This window comes from Eptatretus burgeri, chromosome 13 (assembly GCF_056783735.1).
Source record: "Eptatretus burgeri isolate ZD-2024b chromosome 13, Ebu_testis_v1, whole genome shotgun sequence".
NCBI classification, from domain to species: Eukaryota; Metazoa; Chordata; class Myxini; order Myxiniformes; family Myxinidae; genus Eptatretus; species Eptatretus burgeri.
Window position 1 is genome coordinate 50,891,441 of NC_140973.1, and position 7,500 is coordinate 50,898,940.

The 7,500-nt window shown below is 33.7% G+C and overlaps 1 protein-coding gene across 10 annotated transcripts in view; it reads left to right on the forward strand.

Annotated features, from left to right (window-relative positions):
- Positions 1 to 7,500, forward strand: part of EOGT (EGF domain specific O-linked N-acetylglucosamine transferase) — a 114,970-nt gene that overhangs the window by 94,899 nt on the left and 12,571 nt on the right. The window lies entirely within an intron of this gene.

Here is a 7,500-nt window from a genome sequence, read left to right on the forward strand (position 1 = left end):
AAACTAACGGGCGAAGAAGCATTTGAAAGAAAACAAGAGAAATTTTTTAAACCACTTTTAAAAACTTCCCAAGGAAAATGAAAGATGTTTCCACAGTTCCCACGGTAGAATATACTCCTAAAAACTTCAAATGTTAAAAGATTTCAGTCAAATGACGGAGGAAGAATTAGAGCATTTAGGAGAATTAGAATATGATGATGAAGGTTTATTTCAACAACTGGAAGAGATTAATCGACCCCCTGATTATATTGTGAATGCTCTTCAAAACAATGAATATTCAGCGGATTCAAAAACCAAAGCAGGACTCATTCCAACAGAACAATCAGCAATATTTCATCTTGTTCAAGAAAAGGTATTGATATTTAATGATGAATTAAGGTTCTTGGGTTCTGCTCAACCCCCTGTTAAACTAACTCCAAGATTAATGTTTCTTCTCACAAAAGATGGAAGACAAGGTTCAACTGTGAGGGATGAATCAAAGTATATTGATAAACCATTGGATATGGAAAATAATGATGATAGAGTATATATTGATCTGCTGAACACTCTAAATTATAAGGTTATTCTTTCTGGTAAAAGTAGGAAGAATGAGAAGGAGAAACACATTATTCAGGCTTTAAGTATCCTTGGTTCAGGTGTTAGTTTTCTTCCAAATGACCCATCGCAATTAGTTAATAGACTGTTATTGTTGTTAGGCAGTAAGAAGGCTGGAAATAACAATTGTTTTAATGAAGCATCAGCCATTTTAGACCAGTTGATGAACATGAAAATAATTAATAAATATCAATATAAAGACATTTTATCTCATATTAAATAAGATGAGAAGCACAATCCTTAGTTTCAATTTCACAACAAGCGACCACACATCTTCATTCCCATACCCACTACAACTTGACACAACAAAAGAATATGAGGCATCTTTATTGTCCATGGAAACTTATAATACCTTATTTAATATAACCGAGAAAAATGACAAGTTTAGTTATAATCCGGGAAGTGGATACAAACGATAACAGTCTCACCCGGAGCATATGGAGATTTCTCAAATATCTTCCGAAAATTGCTCGCCTTATGAAAGAACAGGGTGATGAACCAAAAAATATTGTTATAAACATTCAAAAACATACTTCAAAATCAACGATTAAAGTTAAAAATAACTACAAGGTTGATTTCACAATTGATAATTCATTCAGAGAGTTATTGGGTTTCTCCTCAAAAAAGATTGAAACTAATGGGACGTTTTACAGTGATAATGTCATTCAAATATCCTCAGGAATAAATTCAGTGTTAATTCACTGTGATTTGATTGATGGTGCTTATAATGATGGAAAAAACCAAATACAATATTTTCATTCAGCGCATACTCAACCCCAATTGGTTATAAATTCAATATGGAACCTAAAAATTTGGTTTATCTCCTGTGTCAGGAAAACCATACACAGAGTAAATTTTAGGATAACCGACCAAGATAATCGTGGTGATTTCTTTTAATGGAGAAGTTATATCTATCAGAATTCACCCACGTGAAGTTTTCCAATAAATAAATACGATGGTTATTGTGAGGAAACACGAGTTGGGAAAATATAAAATAATTACAGGGGATGGGATGTTCCTTTCCCCCATACTACAAGGGTGAAGGTATGTATCTTGGTAGAGGATACTATAAACCTAAGAGACAAAGGGGTGTTGGGCATCAATTTAGAGGAGATGGGATAATTGATACTCTCATGGGTATTGGTTCAACTATTCTTAAACATAAAGATCTAATTGGTTCAACTGCTTCTGCTGTGGGAAAATGTTGCAGGTGCTGTAAAGAGTATAAAAGATGCCCAGAAGGAATCTCATAAATTACAAGCAATAAAAGAAATTAAGAAAGGCAAAACTCAGTTGTCCCCCCAAGAACGACAGAAAATAATTCAAATACTTGGATCAGGGTTTCAAAAGTTTTAACATCTTTTTTTCCTAAATAAATACAAGTATGGAAGCAATTGATAGTATCTATGATTTGGATGATACTATTATTATCTCAAACTCCACTAAAAAGAAGATTACTTCAAGGTAAATGCAATAACTGGAACAGACTGGAATACGAATGGTACAAAAAGTTTTGAAATAAATAATCAACAAACCTATTTGAATCTCTCCGAAAGTTTCTTGTTGTGTAAATTTAAATTCACTAAGGTTGAATAACACAAACGCTACACTTGTAAATGATTTCTTCTGGAAAATGTTTGATAGTGTGCGTTTGTATATTGGAACACAAGAAGTTGAAGCGGTTGATTATGTCTCTGCTGTATCTGAAATGATAAAATTTACACTCTATACATTCAGTGATAGAATGGGAAAGGGGTCTGTCGAAGGTTTTATTCCTGATATGTCAACGGGAACAAACACAGACCCTGGGTATACTCAAAGGAAAGGAATGTATAATGATGATACAAAAGCAGAAAATAGTTTTACTGTGGCAGTTCCTCTTAAAGGTATATTTGGATTTTGTGATCATGATAAAGTTCTGTATGGCCTCAAAATTAGATTTCAACTACAAAGGAATGATAATGAAAATCGATTGCTTTTTGGTGTTGGTAGTGCTTTTGGTGATCAGAATAAATTTGTAATTGAGGAAATGAGTTGGTATATCAGTGAATATACTCCTAATCTTAAAACAGAAGAGATGTTGAATCGAAGACTTAACTCAAAGAAACCACTCAGTGTATCATACCTCAAAAGAAGATGTCAACACGTTAAACTCAATCAAACTACTTACACGTGGAATTTGGGTGTTCTGGAAGGAAAGCCACGATATCTGTGGATCATTTTTAAAAAGCCAGATGGTGATACTGCGTGACTGATAAGAATAATGCATTGAGCGATAATGCTAAGGTGAAACAACTGCTTTCAGATGGAACATTTTACCCACGAGATAGATTGGAAATTAATTGGGAAAAATGATTTTGCTGAAGCATACAAGTCTTACCAAAAGGTGTGTGAAAGTAATGGAAATAAAGAACCTATTTTGGATATGACAGCATTTAAAAGTTTGTATACAATCTATGCGTTTGACCTGAGCGCTCAAAAGGAAACTATAAAGTCTAATCGAGTGGATACTTCCTTATACATTGAAAGAGGAGAGAGTGAAGAAGTTGATACATATTGTTTGCTTTTGGAAGAAACAGAATTGCAGATTAATACAGATAATGGTGTGATGATTAGTCTCACATAATTTTTGTTAAATAAATGAGTGGCAAAGTACCAACTGGGGTATATGTTAATCAAATCAATCTTCATAAACTATCATCTTGTGTTCAAAATCAAAAGCCTTGTACGATTAACGTTAATACAATTCAGAGAAAAGGAGCAGTAAGAATTGATGTTTTTCTCACAAGAGAACAGGTTAAAATCTTGAATGACACTGGCTCACTTAAAATTAAAATGACAAAACCAATGTTGAAAAAATATTCAATAAGAGAGACGAGTGGAGGATTTCTCCCATTTCTAATTCCTTTATTTGCTGGTTTAAGTGCGGTTGGAGCATTGACGGGTGGTATTTCAACAGCGGTGAAAACTGCCAACGAAAGGAAGGCTCAACTCCAGGCTCAAAAAGAATTGGAAAGACATAACAAAGAGTTGGAGAAACAAATTAGTGGAAGTGGTGTAATTGTCGATTTTGCTGAAAAACTTGAAGGTCTGCCTGATAAAGCGAGATTGCTAGTTGGAGATATGCTTTCTTCTATAGCACAAGCAGGTGTAAAATTAATCGAAAAGAGGTAATGGATTATATCTTTCTAATAAATAAATGAGCATTGATGAGTGGTTGAAAGAATTTGGAAAGAATACAACATCAAATTTACAACTTGTCAAATATTGTAAGAAATTAAAAATTCATAATGTGGTTATTTGTATGAGAGATGAATTAACAAATGTGCCGAAACATACAAAGAATATTATTATGAACTTAGAAGATAATAATGGGAACGGTTCTCATTGGGTTTGTATTTTTAATAGTCAAGACAAATATTATTTTGATAGTTTTGGTCTCCCACCACCTGTTGAAGTCATAAAATTCTTACAGAATGGTGTTTATCAAACATTTCAAGTCCAAGAATTAAATTCCAAGTGTTGTGGCCAATTATGCCTATATGTGTTATTTCAACTCAACAAAAATAAAAAATTTTATGATATTATTTTTAATCTAATATAAATGACTTATGTTGGTAAAGATGGTTCTATCTTTGGTGTATCTCAAGAACTGGATATTGATTTATCAAATTATTACACAAAGGCACAGGCTGAACGACTTAAATATAATATAACCAAAAATATTAACATGAAAAATGCTTATAAATTAAAAATTATCCAAGCCCGACTGACGCGAATGACTTGGTGAGATTAAGCGATTTATCACAATATATATCCTTAAATAAAACGGCCGTGTATTCCAGAGATACAGAAGTGTTGATATTATCTCCAGGTCATACAGAATTCACAGTTCGAATTAAAATAAATTTTTATAAAGAAGGGCGTATCGTTTGTATGAGAATAGAACAATGGGGGTATGATATGAATGATTTAGGGTATAATTGGTCATTTAAAATTAACCTCGAAGACCTGGAACAATTAAATCAGTCTCGTAAGGAAGAATATTATCCACTTGGTATCGAGAATGAGTTTTGTGGGGCTACGATTAGTAAACAACAAATAAAAGAATTTAATAAGGGTAAATATAATAATGGTTTTGCCCTTGTTTATCTCATGAAAACAAAAAACAGGATTATATATAATAAGTAAGGAAATACAAAATGATTTAACTATGGGAAGATGGGGAGGTGTTTCGTGCCATAATATTGTTCTAACATATATTTCTAATACATAAATGACAGCAAGAAGGCTTCAAGAAAATTATCATTTCTGTGTCCAAGCATACCTTCAAGAAAAGGGTATTCGGTATTTTAATAAATATGTTCTACAACATAAGAATGAGGTATTTTCAATAAAAGATTGGCATTATGCTGATGTTGATAAACCGACAACTTTAGATTTAATTAGAATGTTAAATAATGAAAAAATTATAAAGTTAAGAAAAGGTAAGGCTCTTTTAGAAATTCAAAAGAAATTTTATTGGTTTCCTGTTGTAAAAAAATTATTTTGGATACAGGAATAACAAGAAATCCTGATGAATATATGTATAATATTCTATGGGGTGTGTTTATCTAAGGATAGTAAGGGATGAGGAAGGAGTTGAAGAAGAGAGGGAAGAGGAGGAAAAGGAGAAGAGGGAGAAGAAAGAGAAGGAGGAAAAAGAGAAGAGAGAGAAGGAGGAGAGGGAGAAGAGAGAGAGGGAGGAAAGAGAGAAGAGAGAGAGGGAGGAGAGAGAGAAGAGAGAGAGGGAGGAGAGGGAGAAGAAAGAGAAGGAGAGGGAGGAGAGGGAGAAGAAAGAGAAGGAGGAGAGGGAGGAAAGAGCGAGACAAAATAAATATCAAAATATGGAAACCAGTGAGATTAAAAAAAGATTAGGGGTATTACAGAAAATAACTCAACCCACCGAGGAGGAAAACAAAGAATTGATAAGTCTATTTACAATACTTTCGACAAGACTATTGACATCGAGAAGACAGGTATTTTAATTCAAGTTTTTCATTTTTATTTTTTTTCTTAAATAAATGGGGGAGAGAGTGAAGGCATTTCTAAGGATTCTTTATGTTTTAAAAATTAAGATTCAAATGTGCATGTTGGAAACTAAAAAGGTTTTTGCACTCTGCAGGAATTTTTCTCATAAATAAATGAGTTATTGTCTCAAATGTAAAAAGAAAACTAATACTAAAAATATTTCATATATTAAAAGTAAAAATAACAGGGTTATACAAAAAGGTATATGTTCGGTGTGTGGTTCAAAAAAATCAATTTATCTCCCAACACAAACTAGGAGGAGATATACAAAAGTTTTTATCAGGAAGTAAATTTACAACTACTGGAATACCAGGGGAATTACATCTTCCAGGGTATTCTTTCTGTGGTCCAGGCACAAACTTGGATAAAAGATTAGATGAGGCAGACAATCCTAAATCCTGGAGTAAACCAATCAATAGAGTTGATGAAGTGTGCATGAGACACGATATTGATTATGGGAATACCACAACGTTGGAAGAAAAGCATGAAGCCGATAGAGAAATGTTGTATAATTTGTCTCTGATACAAAATCCAACCTTGAGAGAAAAAAGTTGATAGGTTCATCGTGAAGAAGATGATTAGTGCTAAATTGAAACTTGGACTTGGAAATTCAAAAAACTTATAGGCTCTAATGATGCCATTAAGACTGAAGAGCAATTAGCTGATGAATTACATAAACCAATATTCACAAAGTTTCAGAGAAGGAAAGTTTATTCCAAGGAAGTTGATTATATCTGGTCTGCTGATTTGATTGAACTCAATAATGATAAGGGGTACAAGTATGCTTTAACCGTTATTGATTTGAGGAGTAGATATGCGTGGGTTGTACCATTAAAAACAAAACAGGTAATACTCTTATGTTAGCCTTCCAACAGATATTTAATAAAAGTAAGAGAAAAACCTAAAAATTGTGGACTGATGAGGGTAGGGAGTTTTATAACAAGACATTTATGAATTTTCTAAAAATAACAGTATTACATTATACAGTACCTTTAATGAAGGGAAGGCAGTTGTTGTTGAACGTTTTAATCGTACCTTAAAAGAGAGACTATATAAAAATTCACACAACTCGGTTCACAACAATGGTCATCTTTTATTCAAGATATTGTGGATAAGTACAATGACACGATTCACACGTCAACAAATATGAAGCCATCAGAAACATTTACAAAATTAAAATATGAAAAAGAGATTAATGCCAGAAAACCTAAGTTCAAAGTTGGTGATATCGTAAGAATATATAAGTGGAAATCTCATTTTGAAAAAAGGTTATACGAAAAGATGGACCAACTAGCTTTTTAAAATTGTTGATGTAATAGATACGGTTCCTTGGACTTATAAGATATATGATTTGGAAGGGGAAGAGATTTTAGGTTCATTTTATTCACAGGAATTACAAAAGACAAAGATAAATTGAAATTTTTTGACTCCGCCCCTTTTTGGCTCCACCCACACAAGCCCCCGCCCACACAAGCCCCGCCCACACAAACCCCACACAAACCCCACCACACCCCCCACAAGCTCCAATAAATTGAAATTTTTGACTCCGCACTCTTTGACTCCGCCCACACACGCCCCTCCCGCCGTAGCCCCGCGGACAAAAACCCCACACAAACCCCACACAAGCTCCGCACAACCTCCACACAAAAAAACCACACAAACTCCACACACACAAACCCCACACAAGCACCACCCATATTCATCATATTCACATAATTAGTGATTAGTTAATTAGTTCCCCACACACACAACATGTTTATTTAATTAAAAAATTATCCACCCATCTACACAAGCTCCACTCATCCACCCATCCCCCATCTCTCCACCCATCCATTT